Source organism: Myotis myotis, unplaced genomic scaffold, assembly GCF_014108235.1.
Source record: "Myotis myotis isolate mMyoMyo1 unplaced genomic scaffold, mMyoMyo1.p scaffold_m19_p_15, whole genome shotgun sequence".
NCBI lineage: Eukaryota > Metazoa > Chordata > Mammalia > Chiroptera > Vespertilionidae > Myotis > Myotis myotis.
In genome coordinates this window covers 1,439,221-1,462,945 of record NW_023416319.1, presented here as the reverse complement: position 1 = coordinate 1,462,945, position 23,725 = coordinate 1,439,221, and the positions used below count along the sequence as shown (strand labels likewise).

General features: G+C 57.8%; 1 protein-coding gene across 2 annotated transcripts in view; it reads left to right on the top strand.

The window, feature by feature from the left end:
• CUNH10orf90 (chromosome unknown C10orf90 homolog) overlaps positions 1 to 23,725 on the top strand; it is a 94,838-nt gene that overhangs the window by 17,325 nt on the left and 53,788 nt on the right. The window lies entirely within an intron of this gene.

Genomic DNA, 23,725 nt, shown 5'->3' with positions numbered 1-23,725 from the left:
CTCTCCAGCCTGATAAGATTATTCATTAGGTGAGCTAGAGAAGGTTGATATACACCGAATTTATTTCAATTATTTTCATTCACTCCACAATAAATCTTTCACTGCGACTATGTCCCAGGGGCTGAGATAGATTCATGGATGAAGGATGGAGTGAGCATAAGAATGAACCAGAGACAATCCCTACGGACAATTGTAATACTTGATGCAAAGTGGCAATGATCGGGGGGAACATTCGGGGTGCTGGAAGGAATGAGTGAGGGAGCACCGCGAGCAGCCAGAGAGGGAGCGGCCATGAGACAGGGGGTCGGGAGGAGCTGAGGCTCAGTCAGCGAGGGGGCGGAGACGGAAATGACGGTGAGTGACACGTTCGAAGGCCAGCGGGCCAGTGACTGCCGCGCACCCCGGGCCCGGGAGTTCAGTGGCGCTGACACGCACAGTCGTAGGCTTTGCACAGCTGTGTGCCCGTGAGTTAAAGCAAAGCCGGGGGAGCTCTCTCTAAATGTTCATGTTTATAGCACATTCATCGCAGAGAGGAATTTTTTATTAATACCAGGAAGTATTGGAATGGCCCATCCATAAGGTTGTCAGACTGAAATAACGGAAGCGGGGACTCTTCTCCGCGACAGATGCCGCTAAAAAATAAATACTCCGCATGTCATCGTTACCACAATCAACATCCACGTCCAGTCCTCCCCCCGCGCACGGAGCACAGATGGCAGCCGCGGGCGGGAAAGAGCGCTGGACGCACACAGGACGTCATTCGCTCAGCAAATATCGGTTCAGCGCGGGCTGCGTGCTGCCAGGGGCCGGCGCTGCGGGTGCGAGGCGTGTGCCCCGCCGCCCCGACCTGGAGGAGCGCAGGATGAGATCTAACAACGGCAGCGCGAGATCTAACCACGGCAGATCGCTGCTGGTTTTGGCATCCGAAGATGTGTCCTGCCGATTGATGAGAAAAAGGCGAGACCTCGCCGGGTCCCGATGCACCAAGAAAAGCAGCTGTGGCTAGAAAACACGGAAAAAGTTCAAACTATCGCCCCGGCCTGTGTGGCTCAGCTGGTTGGGTGTCCTCTCTCACTCACCGAGACATTGCCAGGCGGAGGCAACCGATCGGTGTCTCTGTCTCACATCGATGTTTCACTCTGTCCCGCTCCCTTCCTTTCTCTCTAAAAAATAAATAAATACATAAATTAAATATCTTTAATGAAATAAAGTTAAATCAATTCATAACGTGTCCATTGAGTAGAGGCTGAACACCACCAGCGGTCATATGAACGAGTAAAGGAAAGCAGCTGTGAGGGAGGCCAGGGAAGGGGTGGCAGAAGGAGAGCCGCGTTACACCTGAAGATGTTCACCGCAGTGTTGTCTAGTCTAAGAAAAATCAGAAGCAACCGAAAAGCTTGATAGTAGGAAAAATTATGTCAATTTTGATACAAAAATACTTCATCAGATACTGTGTTCATTCATGACAGGCGTTATGAAGTTGCAGTAATGCAGAGCATACTATCATACTTATGTCACATGAAAAAGTGATGACCAATTAAACATGGGAATTAAAGACCAGGCTGGAACACATTACGTTTATAATTGTTGAATTAGCTGGTCCTGTAGCTCGGTCCCCTCCTGCCCTTTACCGAAATTTAGAAAAATATTTGTATGGCGCCTAAAGCCAAATGAAGTAAGGGCAAGTGATTGACAGTGAGTCCCTGTAGCCTTTTCTCCTCTCTGATCGGTCAAAAGACTCCGGGCTTACCGCGTTTTTCTTCCCTCCTCCCCCTTCAGCTCCAAGGAGGAGGGTCTTCTATTTTTTCCTGGCTTCTGCGATGCCCTGAGTCCATTGAGAATATACAAAAAAATCAGTTCCAGGTGGATTGTAAAATGTGTCACCGAAATATAAAAACTAAAACAACTAGATTTTAGAAGATAACATGGAGGAATCTCTTCACGATTGTAGGAAGGTAAACTTAATAAACAATTCTAAGGGAAAGATTGGGTTATTTAAAAAGTAAATTACAATTGAGAACTTTTGAACATCGCAGACACCATGTAAGATAATAACAAGGCAAGTGACAGAGTGGTGGAAGATAATTGTGACAGATAGATGATAGATAGGTAGATAGATGATAGATGATAGATAGATAAATCTAACAAAAGATGAATATCCAGTACCCAGAATATATAAAGGGTTTGTCTAAATCAAAAAGGAAAACAACCCAAGTTTTAAAGGGCCAAAGACTGGCACGGGCCCCGCACAATGGCCAACAAATACATGAGGAGGCTGGCAGGATCTTTAATTGTGCGGAAATGCAGATTGCAACCAGACTGAGACGCCACCCACCAGAATGGCTAAAGTGAAGTGGACACTAGCAAGTGTTGGCGAGGACCTGGAGCCGCTGAGCTCATGCTTTGGGTGTGGGAGTGGGAACGGGCACAGTGACTCTGGGAAACCGGTGATCACGTGCCTGCCCTGTGCACTCCGATGCCACCCTCATGTGTAGTCCCAGCGCGATGCGTCCGGGAAGAGCTATTTAAGAAGATCCGTGTTGGCATCGCTCGTCACAGGCATGAATGGGAACGAACCCAGTGTCCATCAGGAGTGAGGTGGGTAAACATATTGTGGCAACGGAAAGGAGCAAGCCACTGCCACGGACACCCGATGGTGTGTGTGAGGCCGAGCAACAGGAACCAAACGCAGGGCCTGTGTGCTGTGTGCCTCTATTTCCCCACAGTGCAAAGTGAAAGGAACCTGTAGGTCTGACTGGGGTCCGGATGATCCCCTTGGAGGTCAGGAACGGAGAGGGAGAGGCATGAAGGAGGCTCCTGTTTTTTAAAAATCAGAATGGTGGTTTTTCCAGATGTGTTTATTTTTTTTAAATATTTTTTTTTATTGATTTCAGAAAGGAAGAGAGGGGGAGAGAGAGAGAGAGAAACATCAATGATGAGAGAGAATTATTGATTGGCTGCCTCCTGCAGGCCCCCTACTGAGGTTCGAACCCGATACCCAAGCACATGCCCTGGCTGGGAATTAAACTGTGGCCTCTTGGTTCATAGATCGACGCTCAACTGCTGAGCCACACCTGCCAGGCTGCAAATGTGATCATTTTATAAAAGTGATCAAGCTTTCCCTTTGCGGTCTGTTCCTTTTCTGTGGGTGTGTGTCGTACGTCAATAAAAAGGAGTGGAAGCTGTTTGCCTTACGGGAGAGAAGACAGGAGTGCTTGAGTCTTGTCTTTAAGCACATGCAGCGTCTTATTTAAGATAAGGAAGGAGCAGTCTGGCTTGTACCAGGTGGGTGAAGATCAAACAAGTATAAATTGAAGCAATCGGGAGTTTGGCCAGGCAGGAAGGAGGGCTGTGGAGAATAAGAACGACTCGCAGGCAACAGCAGGTCGTGGGGGGTGGACCCCGTTTCAGAATCTTCACAAAGGACACAGAGTCCGGGCACCGAAGAGTCTGGTGCCAAAAGCGGGAGCAAAGCCGGATAACAACACAGCTCATCCATTCGCAGATGCGCGTGCTGTCACCTTCCAGCGTGGCCGAAAGGGACGCAGCACGCCATCCGCCGCACTCGGCAGTTATCGGTGTCTCTCTTCCTCAGGTCCAGGGCATAACGGCACGTCCGCATCAGACGGTGGGGCCGAAAGGCACCCTGCTTGATGCAATGTGGACCGAGGCTCCCTCTAAAGATCCCCCTGGCCTCGCAGGGAGGGGGGCCGGTTCCCGCGGGAACCAATTTGCTATTCCTCCCGAGGGCTGTTCCACAGGAGGTCAGGAGGGGCCGCCTCCATGATGGGCACTCAATAAATATTAAGCATCGCCGCGGCCCGCAGCCGGCTCTGAATACCAATTGGCATATGTTAGCATTTACTGCTCATGGATTTTGTGACTGATGATCCCTCACGCGCGTTGTCTCTCTCCCTCCTCCATCTCTCTCTCTCTCTCTCTCTCTCTCTCTCTCTCTCTTTCCCTCTCTCTCTGACTGTCTAGAATAGTCCGCGTTCATAATGGCAAAGGTAGGACAAAGGGCGAGCCCGTGGTCAGTGATGCTTCTCTGCCCACACTAAGCGTGGGACGAAGGAGCAGAGAGAGAGGTGCCCAGGGCACAGGCAAGGACAGAGGCCTGGCCGCCAGAGCTCCTTGGCCCAGCGAAGGCCTCAGAAGCCGTTCAAGCAAATGAGGGACGGTGCTGGGACTGGCTCTCCCGCAGAGAATGAATCGGGGGCTGTGTGTCTGTGTGTCCACACCATACCAGGACACACACACCTGGTAGTGAGCCCGGCTTGGGGCTGGAGGAGTGTCAGGCCCCGCTCCCTGGCTCACCCAGAGGTTTGGCAGGATCCGCTGGGAGGCACCGCACTCGGCAGGTATGCGGGGCGTGGTGTTGCCATGGGGCGTGGTGTTGCCTTGCGGAGTGGCGTGTCCTGGCCCATGGGCAGGTGAGCATTCTTCCCTCTGGCCTAGGGACACGGGGTGGAGTTCAGCTCCGGTCCCAGGACTCGCCCTGCTGGGGAGCACCCGGGAAGGAATGTTCCACCTCGCCTCGTTTGGGGCAGGGTGCGGGCGTGTGGAGTGATCTGGGGGCACGGAGCTCAGTGCCACTCAGTTGTGCAGTGTGCTTTGCACTTGACCCCTCGCTGGGTTACTAGGGAAAGAGAAGACTCTGGGTGGGAATTGAGTCGGTTGGGTTTCCTGACAGCGACCGGCGCCTGGCAGCTATGTCTCCATGTCTTTCAAGTTCGATTAATTAGCTCCGGCTGGGAAGGGGGGTGCAGGCAGCAAGAGGCCAGGCCCCCAGGGCCAGGGCACCGAAGGCCACAGCGTCCAGCGGGGAGACTGGCTGTTATTTTTCTTTCTGCCTGAGATCCAATTAGAAGGAGACCTGCAAAGAGCAGGGATCAAAGGTTCAGCTCTTCACGTGGCATGAATTGCCACAAGCTGGGCTTTAATCATGAACGGCTATTCATTAGGAAGATGGATGGCGAGACCAGAAGGACTAGGCTCAGATCCCAGAGCCCTGCCCTGACCTCTGAGGTTCAGTCAGTGGACAGAGAGCCACCGCGGTGCTGACGGAGGGAGCGCCGGAAGCTGCCGGAGTTCATGTCGCCTGTGCCCACATCTGTGCCGCCTTCCTGCCTCTGGAAACCCTCCCAGGGCCCGGCCCCCGCTCCGCCTCCTCCCGGAACATCTGTCAGAGGATGCTGTTCCCGGGCGGGGCTGTCTGTCCGTGTTGACTCCCGGGGGGGTAGATGTCAGGGCCCAGTCCTCTGCGTCTCATGGGGGACCATGGACTCGGCCCATATGTGAACGGCGAGACCCTCGGGGCCTCATATCCGGAGAACAGCGCACCGATGCCCTTCGGTCTGCACTGGAAGGTCACCTGGTTGTAAGTTTGATGGATGCCCACTGAGAAGTCCCCGCTGCCTCTTTCAAACAAAGCCGGGCCGGAGTTCACGGACCCATAGTGGTTCAGAGGGCGGTGGGGGCTCCGTAGAGAATGTGGCTGCTCAGTTGCCGTCGTGGCTTTTCAGGTTTGGGCCAGCGACTGCAGACGTCTGCACCAGCGGATGGAAATGCCCCCTGAGCTTCGGTCCGGGGGCAGCGCTCACCGGGTGCAGCGGCGGGGCTGTGACCTCAGAGGTCGGGCCAGTGCCCCGGGGGTACGCACACGGTGAGGAGGGCTTGCCTGTGAGCAAGCTCGAGGGCGTGTGCCCTGCACATCACCACTGAGAAGGAGTGCGCTGGCCAAGGCCTGGACGCCTTCCCAGGTGGTCGCCCCGGGTTCAAGGCGGTCGCGGCTTTAGGGGGCGATGCACCATTTCTGCTCCAGGCAGGTTTTCCTCTGAGAAACCACATGGTTAGCGCTGTCACAGCTGGGAGCCGAGAAGGGCCAGTGGCCTGCCGACCACTAACAGCACACCTACCAGCGGATTTGCGCTTCTCAGAGACGCATGGGTGCTGGCAGTCCTTCCGGAAGGAGGTCCTTGTAGACGTGCAGTGTTGCTCATCCCAGGCCTGAGGGTTGGCTGGTGGGACCTCGAGGAGGGAGCAGAAGGGCTTCGATGTCGCTGAAGTCACTGGAAAATGTGACAGTCCCCCTGCGAGGTCCCGAGGTCTCACCCTCAGTGTATCTCCCTCAAATACACACGCCTCCTGCTTTTCTCTTTGATCCCCAGGAATCCCGAGCCTCTCGGACGGCTGGCAGATGGGTCGTGGGGTGTGTGTCCTGGGCAACTTAACTGGGGGTCCGGAGACAAAGCCACTCGGGGGACACTGCTCCCAGGGTGGTGATGTGCACGGCCTGCCCTTCCTCTCGGCGCTGACCAATGAACCTCCACAGGGAGGGTCCCGACCCGTGTGGCTCAGTGGTTGAGCGTCATCCCGTGTACGGAAAGGTCACGGGTTCGATTCCCAGTCAGGGCACAGGCCCAGGTTGCAGGCTTGATCACCAGTAGAGGGCGTGCAGGAGGCAGCCGATCCATGTTTCTCTCTCACGTCAATGGTTCTCTCTCTCTCCCTCTCCCTTGCTTCCTCTCTCCCTAAAATACCAATGAAAAGCCTTTAAAAGAAAATGAAACAGACTTCTACAGCGATGGAGACGTGCTATAGCCACGTGCGGCCCTTGAGCACTTGAAGTGTGGTCAGTGTGAGGGAGCAACTGTTTCATTTTGTTTTAACTGATTTGGGTTAGAATGGCCTCATGTGGCGAGTGGTCGCCGTAGTAGACAGGCCGCTCTAGAGCGTCAGAATCCATCCCACTGCGGGATCTGTCCGGACTATCGCTGTGCTGCTTGGGGCCACACACACTCAGTGCCCTGGAGCCTGGCTAGAACTCCAGAAATTGTGAGGGGAGGGGGGGTGGGGGTGGGACAGTTCTAGACTCGCCCCTTACACATGTGGTCACTTAGCGGGGAGTCCAGGTGTCTGCTAGAAGCCTCTCTCAGAAGTGTTTTACAGTGAGTACAGCCCCAGCCGGTTTGGCTCAGTGGATAGAGCATCAGCCTGCAGACTGTAGGGTCCCAGGTTCGATTCCAAAGGCATGTACCTTGGTTGTAGTCTCCTCCCCTGCCTGGGCCCTGGTTGGGGCAGGTGCAGGAGGCAACCAGTCTATGTGTTTCTCTCACATCAATATTTCTCTCTGCCCTTCCCTCTCTCTTCCACTCTCTCTCTAAAAATAGCCTCAGGTGAGGGTTAGAACAGCAAGGAGTACAGAGCTGTTGTAAAAACACAGATAATAATATGTGTTGGCGAGGGTGTGGAACGCACGCAGATATCTATCAGCTGAGGAGTAGGTCAGTGAAATGTAGTGTTTCCACCCAGCGGACAGCGGCCGGGCCATAGAGAGCCTGCAGGACCGGCCCACGCCCCAGCGCGCACGGATCTGGATAATATTGTGCTAAATGAAACTAGCCATCAGGAAGGGCCACGTGCTGTATGATTCCATTTATATGAAATGTCCAGAACCTGCGAATCTATAGGCAGTGGTTGCCCAGGGCTGGGGGCCGGAGGCGAATGGGGGAAAAAAGAAATAAAGAAAAACAGAACACATATAGAGACCCCCCTCTGCCCCTCACAGCGCGTGTCTGGGGTGCAGCGTCCGCGGGGAGAGTCCCAGAGGCTCTCCTAGCAGCGATCTTGCGGTTTCATTTATTAGCTGTGGGTGGGTGGGGCTTGATTATAGCTATGGATTAAAATAATGACTAGGAGAGGCAATTAATTCCCATCCTAAAGTGTGTTAAAGCATTTGATTTAAAATGTGGACAGAATTGAAATAAAAATCCATTTAGCATTCGCTCATCCAACAAATATTTAATCAGCGCCACAGTGTGTCTGGCCGCTCTCCACCTGGAGAAAGCAGGAACCGGACGAGGAGGCCCCGCCTCCCTGAGGGCCATCCACGCCCAAGGGGTTGGGTTCGGCCTCCTGCCCAGCCCATCAGCCGAGGGCCTGGAGGAATGAGAGCATATTCTATTTGGGTATTGTTTGTTTTGTTTTGTTTTTAAATATATTTTTGTTGATTCAGGGAGGAAGGGAGAGGGAGAGAGAGAGAGAAACATCAATGATGAGAGAGAATCATTGATCAGCCACCCCCTGCACACCCCACACTGGGGATGGAGCCTGCAACCCAGGCATGTGCCCTGACCAGGAATCGAACCGTGACCTCCTGGTTCATGGGTTGATGCTCAACCACTGAGCCCGTCAGCCAGGCTTTTTGGGTAATTTTAGGAGAGTTTGAAAAGGGACCATGGATAACAGTGGGAGGGGATGGTGTGGAACCGAGGACTATGGTTACAGAGGGTAGAGAGGGAGGTGGAAGGAGACAGAGCCACCAACAGGACTCAGCCAGCCCAGGGAGGGCCCGGGAGGGGGGCCAGGGAGTCAGTGCCCCACCATCTCCCCCTCCAATAACCTGCCCGTGTTCCGTTGGGTGAGCCACCGGGAAGCCAGAGGCCAGGGAGCTTCATCGTGTTCTGTGCCGGGCAGCCTGCCGGGCCCACCCATGGGTGCAGAGGGACGGAGCGGGTCTGGAGAGGTGGATGGGAGATGGCCAGTCCCGGGGAGACAGGGTGAGAGGATGCACTCCTAGCCCAGACCCCATGATCATTAGGGCGATGGAGGAGGACCGAGGTGACCTATTTCTTGGCTCCTGGGAAGGTTCCAAGTGAAGGCCTGTGGTGAGCAGGGCCTAAGGATTGCCCAGGCCGTGGGCTGTCCGGGAGGCGCACGTCCCACCGTGACCACGTTCAGCCGTCAGCCGGATCCCATTCAGCTCTGCCCAGCATCTCCCCAGCCTCGCACCTCACTTGGAAGGTACCCAGAGTCTTGCCAGTGCCTGCAGAGCCTGCGTGTCTGCCCCACTCGCTCCCACCCCCGCTGGGCTCCTGCTCCAGCCCCCTGGGCCTCTCGGGCCATCCCGCAGCGCCATGTGGCGGCTCCTCGCCCCCTCTGGCCTGCACTCACAGGCAGGGTTGTCGTGGGGGCCGTGCTGAGAAGGCAGATGTGCGTGCGGGCGCCCACTTTTGAAAATGTCCTCGTTCAGCCTCAAGGCCATCGCGCGCTGCCCCGATGGCTGCTGGCCCTGGATGTGTTCTTCGCCCCATAATTGAGTCTGAACATCGGGAACGGGAATCCAGGAGTTAGATTTCTTCTCCCGGGCCCGGCAAGCTCTTCACGGAAAGACAGGGGTATCCCCAGGAGATGTGCAAATCGTCCTAAATAAACCCCCGGCCAACAGCCATGTCACGGGGATTATGGAACCTGGTTCAACCAGGAGCTGAGCTATTCCTAGTTCTGCTCCCCCCCCCCCCCCCCCCCCCCCCGGCTCCCGGCCTCCCGCCCCCCGCCCAGATCCTAAAAAGCTCTGCTGCTCAGCTCTCTCCTAACAGCGAATGTAAGAGCTCCTCAGTCTCTCGGAAGTAGGCAGACACAGCAGGTCGAGTGCCTGGAACGGTTGTGTGTCTGCCGTTAAACTACCGGGTTTTGTCAAGAAAGTCAATAGTATTGGGCCACTCACTCCCAACGAACCTCCCGTAACAGCGTGGCTGACCTGAGCTTCTTCATGTGATTCGAAGAGAAAGAGAGGGGATGGGCTCAGGTCCCAGGCGGCCCGAGGCACCGCGGCCATGAGTCAGAGCCCACTGAAGGACGGCGTCAGCGTCATGCGCCTCCATGTCCCCCCCGCACCCACACCCACCGTTTTAGAACCCAGACCGTTTCTCTCGCCGGTTATAACCCGCAGGAGTGCCATTACTCATCTCTTTACTATCATCTCCCGTCTCGAAGGACATTGTTTTGATGACAACATCAGCCCAGGCCCCGCCGGGCACGCTCCTGTCCTGGTCGTTGCGCTGCAGACAGAACCCTGGGCCTGGCCGGGTACCGGCCGGAGTCGGCCCTCTGACCCTCTCCGCCCGCCCGGCTCTGAGTGCGGCTCTGAAGCTGGAGCTCGTCCTTCCAGTTAATTCGAGGCTGCTGATGTGGGTCTCGGGCGCTGCCACTCTCCGATCCATGGATGGAATTTTAAACGTAAGGATCAGATTTTGTTAGAGAAGCGACTTTAAAAGCCACTGCAGTCGAATCTGTTGTTGTTGTTGCTGCTCTTGGAAGTTCCCCTTTGCACCTCGCATCCTTCTGTCTCCCCAGGAGCCACTTTTTGGGTTCGGTTGTTCCTTCCCTCTTGGGCTGAGGGGTCCCCAGTTCTCGGGCTCCAGTCACTCTCGGGCTGCGGCCCAGTTCCAGAGGCAGCGCTGGCACCGGCACCCTGGCAGCGTGCTGGGCAGCGTGCTCGGCAGGGTGCTGGGAAGGGTGCTGGGCAGGCTCCCCTTCTAGGAGCAGGAGACCCTGGAGCCTGCCCTCTCCTTGCAAAGGCAGGCAGGGAGCCTCCAGGGCTGTGGGCTGGGGTGCAGCCATCTTTCCTCTGTCCCTGTATGTCTCCCCCCCCCCCCGCCCCCCCCCCCCACCTCCCCCTGCCTGTCAGGCGGCTCAGGGTGGCCAAGGGCTATTCTGCAGGGACAGCGGACCTCCAGGGGGAACTGTCTCCGTTTGCACCTGCAAGCCTGGCCCCGCCCACTCCCCAGGGCCTGCGTGGGGTGGAGGGGAGGTCTGTGGGAGAGTGTGGGAGGCCCAGAACCCACTCCCGCTCCGTCCCTCCTGCCTCTGCTCCGGCCCACGCAAGCCCACGCTCCATCCACGGTGTTGATGGATATTCATGCGCTGTTGGCCGAGCTCTGTGCTGCCTGGAATTCATTTGCAGCCATTTTTCAGGAGGCACTTTTCCTTGTCTTCATTATCAGGTTAAAAAGGGCCATTAAGTGATTAGCCTGACGGACGACCTGGGGCGACATTCTTCTGAAAGTCAAGTCCTTTTCAGTCCCCGATCCACTTGATCCCACGCTCCTGCTGCTGGCTGGTTTCCCTTCTCTCTGCCTTCTCCTGGGGTGGTGCCCGATCAAAGGGTCCACGGGAGGGCAGTGCCGACATTCCCTGCAGGGGCCGCGTGACCGAATCCCAAGCCCGTCAATGGGAAAATCTGAGTGCCTCCTGCACCCTCGTCTGAAAACGGGCCTTATCTCACCCGATGAAGCTGTCGGCTCCTGTGAAAACAGACCCCGCATTCCGGCGGGAACCTGCAGAGACGCGTGGCCACCTCAGTGACATCTGTGTGCGCGATGGCCGCCCGCCTTCCCGCCCGCAGGATGCTGGGTAACGTGGGAAGGACCCGTCGTCTCCCTCCAGGGCCTCCGAGGACTAGCACCCGGTGGCGGGGAGGGAAGATCCACCCGCGTTCGCACGTCCGTGTTTTGTTCATTATCCTTCGTCCGGAATCGCAGGCGCGAGGCCCTCCCTGAAGACTGGGGCTTCCTGCTCGAGCCGCCTTTGATCTTTTAAGAAAGTGCAGAGAGATGGTTTGTAGTCAACGAAAGATCAGCCCTGAGAAAGGAAGGATCGGGACAGCCAGGCGGTTCAGGCAGGATCTTACCTGCAGGGAAGAAGCCAGGACAGAAGCCCTAAGCCAGTGGTTCTCAGCCTTCTGGCCCTTTAAATACAGCTCCTCATGTTGTGACGCAACCATACAATTATTTTCGTTGCTACTTCATCCCTGTCATGTTGCTACTGTCATGAATCGTCATGGAAATATCTGATATGCAGGATGGTCTTAGGCGACCCCTGTGAAAGGGTCGTTCGATCGCCAAAGGGGTCGCGACCCACAGGTTGAGAACCGTTGCCCTAACCCCTGCTGGGACCGTGACCGCCCTCCCCTGCCAGAGGCGTCCTGACCTCAGGGCGGGCACCGCTGCTCCCAGGAGCCAGTCCTCTCTGTGTCTGAACTAAATGGTTGCCTGCAGGGCCAACAGGAAAACTCCCGGGGAAATGAGGGACACGTAATGCTTCTCTCCCTCCCGCGCCTCACGTCCACGCAGCTTTGCTCCGAGAAGAACGCACCGGCCCTCCCGATGGGGAACCCACACAGACGCGACCCTATCAGGCCGCACTCTCCAGTTCCTCCTCTTGAAGTAGCTGGTGTTTGTTGCAGAATGAAAGAGAAAAGCACTTTAATTAATATTAACAGGCAGAAGGGGATTAGCAGCCAAATCCCCTATTACCAGCTTTCCTAATCCACCACTAATTGTGCACGCGGCTGTGAGTGCGGCACTTAAAACCCTGCAATGCAGAGAGGGCCACCAGAGGCCGGAGGTCGTCCACTCGAGTCTGGGAGGAGTGCGCGTGGGCCCCGGCCCGCCGTCTCCTGGTCTTTTCACCGCGCTGCCCGTGGGTTCACCGACCAGCGCCCTGAGCTGCACCCAGGCCCGGCCTTCCCAGGAGGGGCCCCCAATGGGCCAGCACCCTTAGCTCCCAGCACACAGGAGCTCGGCCCCCCCGCCCCGGACGGGGCGGGGGGGGGGGGATGTGATGGGGTGACGGGGCGGTCTTACCAGGAAGATCCAATGTTGGGAAAAGTGAGACAGGCAGAGACAGGCTCACTGACCCAGAAATGACTTCAAGCTCTGAGTTATTGTCAAAGAAGTAGCAACTAGAAGTTTGCCAGCCTGTGTGCCTGGGGAGGGGAGGAGAAGGGAGAGAGAAAGAGAGAGAGAGAGAGGACAGCAGGTCTGCTTTTATCTTCCCCTCCCATGCCAGTGCTGCCAGGAGGAAGCCCCTGTGAGCTGGTCATTTCACTCCGTCCCGCAGCTGCGCCCATCAGCTCACATGCGTGTGAATATGCCCAGACGTGACCACGGCCTCCCTCCTGGACACCAGCTCACACGCCGACTGCAAACGCGATGATTTGCCGAAGGAGCGGCTCCGTGGCAGGTCTGGTGCAGGGAGACACGGGAGCGTGGAGGAGCGGAGAGGCTGCCGGCCGGGGGTGTGAGGCCACACGGTGTGACGGGTGCTGACATCACAGCCTGCTGGTGGCCTGGCTGGGGGACAAGGCGTGTTGTCTAAATACCCGCTTCCGGTGGGTTCAGGGTTCCAGGACACGCACCCCCCACGGTCGGTCGGATGATGGACATTCAGAAAAAAACGACGGAAAGGTTGCGTCCCATTCTTTTTCTCTCTCTTCCAAGCCGAGCGCGTCGGATGTGGTCGCGCCGCCCGGGAGGGTCGGGGGCTGGTGCTGGTGGGCCTGTCGCCTCAGTGCCGGGGCCGCAGGGGAACGGGGTCGGGGGAGCGGATGGGGTCCGTGTCCGGGTGCGGGACCCGTTCCGCCGCAGGTTGGTGACGGTGCGCGAGGGCCACAGTGGGCCCTTGGAGAGCCCTCGGGGCCAGGGCAGCGTACAGAAGGACCAGTCCTGTTACGCACACTGTTCTTCGTCCTCTGTATGCAGTTCAGGGGAACGCCGTGGGAATGGCGGCCTGGGTGCGGGGGCCCCTGACCAGGTCTCTGCGACGTCCCGGGAGGAAGAGTGGGGAGCTGGGCGGCCTCATGGCTGGTGGGGCGAAGAGCCCTGGTCAAGTCCATGGGGCGGAGGGCGTCTCTCGTGCTGTGAAGCCCCCGTCCTGGGCCCATGCTGGCCCGGCACAAGGACGCACTGACATGGACAGACGCGGACCCGAACGGCGAGCAGATGGCAGAATCTAAGATGAAGGGCGGGCAGCCGCTGAGAGGAGGAAATGCCATGGGGATAAGAAGGGCCATTTTCCCAATCCAGCCGGCCGTCAGGTGCTGGAGACAGACTCTCGGAAAGCTTTCTAAGGCACCCCCCCCTCCATCACCATCTCCACGTCCCAGCCCGCCCCGGCCGCGTCCCGTCTCCCGGCTGCTGTCCAGCTCTCTGCTCTCGCACCTTCCCGGTCAGCTCTTCCCAGCAGCCAGCCATCCTCCAAACACGCAAGTCTGACCCCGTCCACGGCTGGGTCGCTTTCTCGGCCCGTGAAGGGATCGGTCCTGCATCTCGTCTCAGCAGTCTCTGTCTCTTTCTCTTTCTTTCTTTCTTTTTCCAAAAATACATTTTTATTGATTCCAGAGAGGAAGGGAGAGGGAGAGAGAGAAACATCAATGATGAGAATCTTTGATCAGCTGCCTCCTGCACACCCCCTACTGGAGATCGAGCCTGCAACCTGGGCATGTGCCCTGACGGAGAATTGAACCCTGACCTCCTGGCTCATAGGTCGATGCTCAACCACTGAGCCACGCCGGCCAGGCATCTTTCTCTTTCATTGTGATGAGAAAAACCAACTCAAATGCCCCTTGGGAGACATAGTTTTATTCAGGAAAGAGACAGATCTCCCAGCATCCAAAGAGGCGCAGAGAAGGCAGGTCTCAGGAGGAGAGAGCCAGGGCCCCAGCCCCGGGCCAGCAGTAAGGAGTCGGTGGTCCTGGCTTCCCCCCATGTGCTCACCCATCCCAGCTCCCTCCCATCCTCCTCCTCGGTGCCGATTCTGGCGCTGCCAGCACCCAGGTGGCTGCCCGCGGCTCAGTGTCTGCCCTTAGGAATGGGCCGCGCTGGGAGGAGGCAGGTTGACGCAGCACCAGACACGCAGGCTCACGCGTGTGGGCGGATCATCCTCAGGCAGAAGGGGAGCTGGGAACCAGGCTCCTGGCTGTGGGGCTCTTCAGCTTCGTAAGCGAGATCCGTGGCCTTGAACCCGCAGTTTAACCACAGGCTTCCCTGTCTACAATTGGAGCGAGTAGTCACCCCGCCCAGGGGTGTCCCCAGGACGCCCAGGGGTTCATGCGCCACTGCACCGGCCACTGACCACTGACTGCAGTGTCCTCCTGGGAGACCGAGCCCCGTCAGCATGAACTCCACGCCGCCCGCCGTGAGCGCGCCGGGTAAGAACCAGCCCCTTTTCCATGACTTCGCCGACATGTTTCCACGCGGCCGTTTGCAGCCAAACGCTGGTAGATTTCCACAGGAGATTGCGCCTGGAGAACTCGTGTTGTGCTTGTCTTTTCTCGGGCTCTGAGTAACATACACGCAAAACGTTGTGCGCATTTCAAACGGTCTCTGATGTGAAGAGGGTTTGGTGGAATCCGCTCAGTGTAAAGTTGCATCGAGAAAGAGAGATTTGCGAGACCCTTTCAGAATGAAATTGCATCAGAGCGCCCGTGTGCAGGCGGCTGATGCGTCTGGTGGGGGCGTGGGGGGGCCCGGCTTCCTCCGAGGGCTTCCTCTCTCCTCCCCTGAATCCGATTTCTCTTTCCATGAGTGTTGTTTTTAAGCTCTATGTCAGCGTTCCCCACTGGGGCCGTTGTAGCCTCTAGGGGACAGTTGGTAATGTCTGCAGGTGTTTTGGGTTTCCTGACTGCGGGAGGAGGCACTGCCAGCACCGGGTAGGGTCCAGGCACGCAGCTCACACCCTGCGGTGCCCAAGACACCCCACTAGAGAGTGACTGGCTCCAACGTCAAGAGGCTAAGGGAACAGGCCAGGTCGGGGTGTCTCTTAGGAGCCCTGGGAGGCTGTCCCCAGCACGGCCTCCTCTGAGGGGTGCAGGTTCCCTGCTGGGCTCCGGGGGCGCAGGGCTCTGACCACCTGAACCGCGAGCATGTCCTTGGTGTCTCTTGGGGCTCGGCAGCCAGAGGCCTGAGGTCTCAGGTGTTTTTCCGCCTGGTGCCTGGGTCCCCGGCCACCGCGGAGGAGGTGTTCCTTGTGCGTTGCCGGTAGTGAACCTCTCAGAGCTGCGTGGAGGTCAGGCCAGCCCCGGGCAGGGGCCCCCTTCCCACGTCCCCCACCCCCTCCTGGGAGGCCGTGCTTCTCCTTTGCAGCCAGGAGCAGAAGTGGGTGCTCCATGTGTGTCCTCAGGCAGGAGCACGGGCGATGCAGGTGAGAGCTCACGGCTGCGTCCCTCCTGGCCTCCCAGGGCAGGGACACCCTGAGGACGAGCAGCAGCCTGGCCTCGGCTTCCAGAGGGGCTGGTCCTGTGACTCAGGCCACAGGGCTCCGGCCAGCCCTCCTCAGAGAGGGTCACCTGGGGCATCTCACCCACCCCTCGGCTTGCATGAGGTCCTGGGAGCCCCTGTGGGGTGAACACCAAGGATTTCTGTCTTGGAAACGTGAGCCCACTCCCCCTCTTCTGTAAGAAGATGCCATGTTCCCAAGGACGTCGCTGGGCCGTCGCTGGGCTCATGGGGCTCCCGGCTGTGCCACCTCATTGCCTTTGCGTCCCGGACCCCCGCTTTTTACCGGGGACTGGCCCCAACCCAACCTGCGCTTCCCTGGCGATGCCCGCAGGCGAGTGCCTCTGGTTTCTTATTTTTCTTCGGTAAAATGTCTTCAGTGAAATGGTAAGAAACGGCTCCCTTGAGGCTGCTTTGACGGCAGCTCCACAGCCCTGTCCGGGGTTTCCCAAAGCCGATCTCAGGAATACTTCCAAGTTCCCGGGGACTCAGCACGAATCCTGGCAGTCTGTAAATTCTCCTAATTACGTTCTCAAGTTAACGCCTGTGATGGCTTAGAAAGCATGAGCACCATATTAGAGCAGCATGAAATAAAACCGTGCTGCCTAGGAGGTAATATATTAACCTCAAGGGGTCCATGTAAATGCATCGGATTCCTGCAGGTTAGAGAACCAGCAGGCGGGGCCGGGGGTGGGGGCTGGAGGAGGAGAGCGAGGCGGTGTACAGCGTGGCCTGTGCCCCTGCGCCCGATGGAAATGAACATAACTCTCCGCTGATTGACATGTTAATGTGGTCCCCGCCCTGAGGACTGAGCCTGCGGGCAGAGGGTGTGCTGTGGGGAGCACCCACGGGAACCGCGGCCCACGAGGAAGCAGCTGCCGGTGCCCCGGGCGGGGCTTGGCGGCATGAAGCTAGGGGCTCGCGGGGGTGGGGCCTGATTTGCTGTGTAAAGGAGTCTTTTTTATTTTCTATTGTCCTTAAATATATTTTTATTGATTTCAGAGAGGAAGGGAGAGAGAGATAGAAACGTACATGATGAGAGAGCATCATTGACCGGCTGCTTCCTGCACGACCCCCACTGGGGATGGAACCATGACCTCCTGGTTCCTAGGTCGATGCTCGACCCCTGAGCCACGCCGGCTGGGCGAAAGGGATCTTTTAGATGCGCCACAGAATCAGGTGGCACAGCCCCTGCTAGACAGAAAGGTCACTTTTCTCCTTCCCTTTTCCTTTGTTTGCAAAGAGCTTGGAGGTGACACAGGTCTGCCTCCTGCCTGGCTTAGGGGTTCTCCAGGATTTGGGGGCCCCGCGACACTTGGTCGCCCCGTGCCGAGGGCTGACGTTAGGGAGCAGTCACCAGATCGCCCGCTCCGATGTTGTTTTGGTTGGTGAAGCATCTGGACACAGTGCCATCGGCACAGGTTGGCGCAGACACCCAGCCGGTGGCGCTGGGATGGGACGCAGTGCCTCCTCACGTACACATACACGCCCCTCTCGGTCCTGTTCCCGGGGCACACCCTTCCCTGCCCCGCCTGCCTCGGTGCTAACTTTCTATTTTATTTCCGTGCCTGTTTTCAGAACACTTGCAAAGGCACCCCCCTGGCTCACACCCGCTGTGGTCTGTCTGGGTCTGGCTTATGTGAGGATGGCCGGCCGGGGGTCTGCCTCCGGCCGAGGGATCCTTGCAAGAAGGGCCCGTGTCGGCCCCTCTGGGCTTGGCACGGAGCCCGGCAGGGCTGGGGCGAGCGGCTTTCCAGGTTAGAAGGAGCAGAGATGACTTGAGTTCCTTCACCAAAACCAGTTTATTGTAAGGATTTGTGGTGCCAAAGGGAGCGGGAACCTCAGGGGCCCAGGAAGAGCGGGCCCGCCCTGTCTGAGGTTACTGACCGCCCAGCCGCAGAGCACAGTGGAGTCTCCCCTTTAGGCTCAAGGACTCCACCTTCTCCTGGTTCCTCCTCTTCACTGCTCCAGCCACAATCTGTCCAGCCCGGCCTGACCCCTCTCAGGTCTGGCCCCTCTCCCTGGGATCTCACACATCCCCAAGGGTGAGAATCTCCCCTTCACGCAGAGAGTCCCCCTCCGGAGCCCCTTGGCCACTCAACGCGAGTCTCAGTCTGGACACGTTGAAATGCAATGCCCCGCCCCCTTCGTCCTGCCCGCATCGTGTTTGCAGTGTCCCTGCCTCAGGAGAACTTTTAGAGGTCATCCCTTTCCCTTCACCAAGTCCTGCCTGTCCCACCTTCGGTGCGTGTCCCTCCCAGTCTCCCTGCCTCGGCCCCGCCCTCGGAGGCACCTGTCCTTCTGGAAACATCACAGTCTCTGCTCCTCGCATGGCCCTCCGCCCACAGCTCCCCTCTGCGCTCTCAGGCGCCCGGCCTTCAGGGTCCCGTCTCCAGCTGCTGCCCCTCCTGGGAGGCCCTCGCCCTGTCTCTGCCGCCTGCTCCCTTCTCACCTCTCCACCGGCTCGCGGAGGGGCCAGCGCTGTCCACGGGGCCCGCAGGCCACCCTCGTGTCCCCGTGTCAGCCCCTTGTGTCCCATCGCGCAGCTTTCTGAAATGCACAGAAATGCTTTATGGTTTGACGCGCGCGCGCGCGTGTGTGTGTGTGTGTGTGTGTGTGTGTAAAGGGAGAGGATTCGGTCCAATTTCTTCACTGTTCCAGCCCCAGCACTTAGCAATGCCTGATGCATGGGGCCCTCGAAGAATATTAGTCGAATAAAAAATAATAATGAACAACGTCAGTTGTTGGCTCGCTACCTTCCGAGCACAGATACGCACCGGACCCGCTCCGTGGCCTCCTCACGCAGGCAGCGTGCTCATGAATATTTAAAGCGAAGGGAACCCCGTCGGAGCCACGTGAAATCATCCACCGCAGGTCATCCTTTCAGATGCCGGAGCCGGACTCGGACGGGCCCTCTGGCTCCGGCTCCGGCCGGCCTCTCGGTCCTGCCCCCGGCCGAGGGCTGTCGGCTCCCAGGGCGATGGAGGGAATTCGTAGCTCATGACTGGAGAGTCGTGTATACGTCCTCAGAGCTGCGGGGAGGACGCTGGCCTGCGATGTGGATGTTGATTCGGAGGCAGACACGGAGGGGCAGGCAGCGCCTCCTTCGTGGCCCCGAATCCACCGTAGGGCCTCGGCTCCGTTTCACAGCAGGAGGGGCTGCTGGGGCCCGCCTCGGTGGAGCGGGGCCGGGACGCCTGTTTTATTTTCTGTTCCCAGTTTGGGGAACACCAGGGAGCTTTGAGGTGCCGTAGACCAGCCAGTGCGGGACCGGATTCCTGGGCAGAGAGGGTTCCTGTGTCGGACGCTCATAAAGAAGGCGCCTTAGAAGGCAGAGCTCGGGTTCCTGCAAGTGCCTCGCTTTACGCAGCGAATGGATGGGTGCCCAGGTTTGGAAGTTTGTATTGATATTCGTATGTGTGTTTATATGTGTGCATACTTACACATACACACATACAGACGTGTATTCATATTTAAACCTTGGGTCTAGAGTCTCATCCCTGAACGTAGACGTGAGCCAGCACGACCGGGCTTCATTTCACTGTTTAAGCAGATGGATGGGAGCCGGGGGGAGGGAAAGGCACTGGCAGGCCCACAGCACCGGGTGGGTGACGGAGCAGGACACAGCCAGTCTGCACACGGAGTGGACGTGGGGCAAGCCGGCCACCCCTCCGGGAGAGGGAGGAGGTTGCCATGGTTTTAGGCGGCGACTTCCGTTGCTCCCGTCCCGGACTCACCCGTCATCTTGCAGGAGGAGCAATGTTGACGGGTGTCTGTCCTGGGCAGTGCTGCCTCTGAGCTTCATTTTCACCCCAGGGAATGGGAGGGCAGCCAGGCGAGTCCTAGGATCCAGGGAATTGCAGGTGCTGAGGCCTGAGCTCCCAGAGGCTGAGGGTACAGAGGCTGAGCTCCCGGAGGCTGAGCTCAAGGAGGCTGAGCACTGAGGCTGAGGATAGAAGCTGAGCTCACAGAGGCTGAGCTCACAAACTGCAGGATCCCTCCCTCCTTCTCCCCCTCCATCAGACCCCCTCTGGGCTGTGCTAACAAAGGTTCCCAATCCACCTGCAGGGGGCTGCTGTTGGGGGGGCTGCCACCTCCCCAGGGGCCTGGCCTGCTGTGCTGGCGAAGCAGAGACCATTCTGGCAGCAGCTCAGCCGGGGGTAGCCCCTCCAGCTCTTTAGCTGCCAGGAACCACTGCTTCAGCGCAGGCCTCAGCGCTTTCGGATGTAGTTTAATCCTGGGACCTTCCTAGTCACAGCGTTTACTCTCCTAATTCAGCTCTCAGCGGGGGTTTCTCACTTAACGTTCAAATCTGCGCCTCTGGCCTCTCCCTGCACTGCTGTCTGGAGGTGTTGATGGTGCTTAGCAGGCCGCTGGGGCTGAGCTGGGATGGGCCCAGGCTCCTCCTCTGCCTCTGTCCTGCTCTGCCAGGGACTCTGCCTGGGCTCTGAGTCCCCTTCTTCAATTTGCAGCTGCAGATCCGGAGGTGACACCCGTCAGTCACGTCCAGGCTGGTGGCAGTGCGAGTGTTCGTGGCTCCCTGCAGCCCAGAGCGAGCGCCTGCATTTATTTTCCTGCAGGGACCCCCGAAATTTCAGGCGCACAGCGGCGCCTGAGAGCGAGCGCACTGTGATGAATTCTGGGCAGTGTACACAGCAGTGCAGTGTAACTGCCTCGACCTCACACCCACACTCGCCGGCCGTCCCATCACCCGGAGCCACGCTGCTCAGGAATCCGAGCCTCGCAGACGCTGGAACGGAATGTGCGCAGCAGTTCCACCAAATCCCCCAGCAGAGGGGACGCGCTGTCATTAAGATTCATTAGGGCCCAGGGCCCACGCGTGGGGACCGGCTGCAGGCGGGGAGTCACGCTCCCGGGGCACTTTTTGAGGATTCTTCCCGGATGCCTCCCCGTTTCCTTCCGACGTTCCCGTACCTCTGACAGCACGTGTGGACTCAGTGTTTGGTCCCCTCTGACACCTGGCGGCGAGCAGCAGGGGTGAGAACCAGCGCTGTGCTGATGTCTGACATCACCTGCGGGCTGTCCGTTTCCGCCTAAGGCAGCGGTTCTCAACCTGTGGGTCGTGACCCCTTTGGCGGTTGAATGACCCTTTCACCGGGGTCGCCTAAGACCATCCTGCATATCAGATATTTCTATGATGATTCATAACAGTAGCAACATGACAGTGATGAAGTAGCGACAAAAATAATTTTATGGTTGGGTCACAACATGAGGAACTGTATTAAAGGGCCAGGAGGTTGAGAACCACTAAGGGCTTAGGGACGCGCGTTCTATGTGGGCTTTGCGGTGCCAGCAGATTCCATTCTAGATGATGACATTGCCTGTCCCGGCAAGAACTCTGAGCTAAGCATGTGTTTCTACCCTCTGAGGCCTGGGAGAAAATAAAAGAAGAACCTTTTGTGACACACGAAAATGACACGAAGCTCACGTCTCAGGGTCTTGGAGTTTGGAGGAGTAGCCAGGCCGTTCACCTCCGTGCTGGCCACCCTGCTCTCGTGCGGCAGTGCCGAGCTGATTAGCGACAGGGACCCTGTGGCCTGCAGAGCCCATGGTGGCTGTCTGGCCCTTTGCAGAAAATGTTAGCGGCCTTCACCGGACGCCTGCTGTGGGGCGGGGGCACGGCGCTGGGTCCTGGGTATAGGAGGGGCCCATCCCAGCCGGGGAGCCAGCTCTGTGTGGGGAAGAGGAGGGAGGAACCCATCAGTGTGAGCCCCCATGGGAGAAGCAACATGGGGGACACTGAGGACCACAGAGTGGGGGGCCCAGCTGGGATGGGCGCTCAGAAAAGACCTCCTGAAGGCGCTCAGGGGAGTTGTTCAGGACCAGTCGACAACACTGGCCAGGCTGGGATGGGGGGAGAGCACCCGGCCAGGAGAAACCATGGGGGAGGTGTGAGAGTGCGGGGCCAGACTGGAGCATTCCAGCAGCTCTTTAAAAAAATATATATAGAGAGAGATATAGATATATATTTAAATTTATATTTATTTCAGAGAGGAAAGGAGAGAGAGAGAAATATCAATGAGCCCTAGCTGGTGTGGATAGAGCGTGGGCCTGCGGACTGAAGGGTCCTGGGTCCGATTCAGGTCAAGGGCACATACTTTGGTTGCAGGCTCCTCCCCAGCCCGTGCCCTGGTTAGGGCTCATGCAAGAGGCAACCAATCATTGTGTTTCTCTCACATCGATTTTTCTCTCTGTCTTTCCCTCTCTCTTCCACTCTCTCTAAAAATCAATGGAAAAATATCCTGGGGTAGGATTTAAAAAAAGAAAAAAGAAAAAAACCCACCAATGATGACAGAGAATCATTGATGGGCTGCCTCCTGCACGCCCCACACTGAGGATCGAGCCCACAACCCAGGCCTGTGCCCTCACCAGGAATTGAACCGTGATCTCCTGATTCATAGGTCGATGCTCAACCACTGAGCCACACGGGCCGGGCTCAGCAGCTCTTTCGGGTGGATGGGATGAGCAGATGGGGGAGGATCAGGTGGCGAGGAGTCTTACCCATGATGCCTCAGAGTTCAGATTTCATCCCGAAGACAATGAGAAGGCACTGGGGGAGTTCTGACGTTGGAGGAGGGTTTGATACGGTTCGGGTGTCTGGTTCAGAGCAGTACTTCCGGCCGTGAGACTAGAGCCGGGAGGCCAGGGACGAAGCTGGTGAAGTGACACCGGACGGAGATGGTGGGGCCTGAGCTGGGACGGTGGCAGCTGGGATTCACAAAGGTGGCCTTGCACTAGGGCAGAGAGAGGCGCCGAGGCCGGGCAGACCCGGCACCCAGGCCAGCACGGAGGCCGGACCCTGACGCAGGGCCGTGCGAGCGAGGGGGAGGTAAGAGAGGGTCTGAGAGGTGGCGGAAGGGGGACCAGCAGGACTGGGCCATTGGCTAGGGGGGTCGGGGGAGGTTCCAGGCTCCCCCTCCATGCTGTCACTCCCCAAGGGAGGGAGCGAGGACAAGGGGGAGAGGGGGCTGCCTCCCCTTACAAACCCTGTTCTTCTCTGATGGTGAAAGTAATGCATGTCCGACGCGGGAACTGTGAAAAGTGCAAAACAAGGAAGAGGCTGCTCATGTCTATCCTACCTGTGGCAAGGACTCAGCTGGAGCTGCGTGTGCTGATGCGGGTGGGTCTCGAGTGAAGTGTGGTGCAGAAAGAGCAAGTTCAGGGAGGGCACGGGCAGCGGGGAACTGTCTATAGACGCCTGCACACACGCGAGGCCCGCGTCTGGTTAAAGGACAGAGAACCACCCGCTCTGCGCGGTGCGGCCTGCGGAGGTGCCCTTGGGGAGAGGCCCCCGGGGTTCAGTGGGGGCGGGGATAGTCGGGGAAAGGCAGCAACTCCTTTGGTAACATGTGTGCTCTTAACCCGAGTGGTGCGAACGCCCCTGTGAAATTTGTTATTTCTTATCCTTCTGCATGTCTTAAATATATCGTGACTTTTAAAAAAGTCATCAAAACCCCATCACTGGAGACCATCATTTTAACCCATTTTCCAAGCCTGGCCAGGTCACCTTGGATTCCTGGTCAGGGCACATGCCCAGGTTTTGGGCTCAATCCCCACCCAGTAGGGGGTGTGCAGGAGGCAGCCGATCTATGATGATTCTCTTTCACCACTGATGTTTCTATCTCTCCCTCCTCCTCCCTTCCTCTCTGAGATCAATGAAAATATATTTGACATCGTTTCCAAGAACAACCCTCTGTCATGCTCACATAGAGCCTTACGGAGTTACCCCGAGCCCTACAGCCCTGCCGGTGCCCTCGGGGTCAGGGCGTGGGACTGTAACGGGTGGGACTGTAACGGGTGGGGCTGTAACAGGTTCCTTGTCTGGGGTCACAGTTGGGTGCACAGGTGTGCCCGTGGCATTTGAC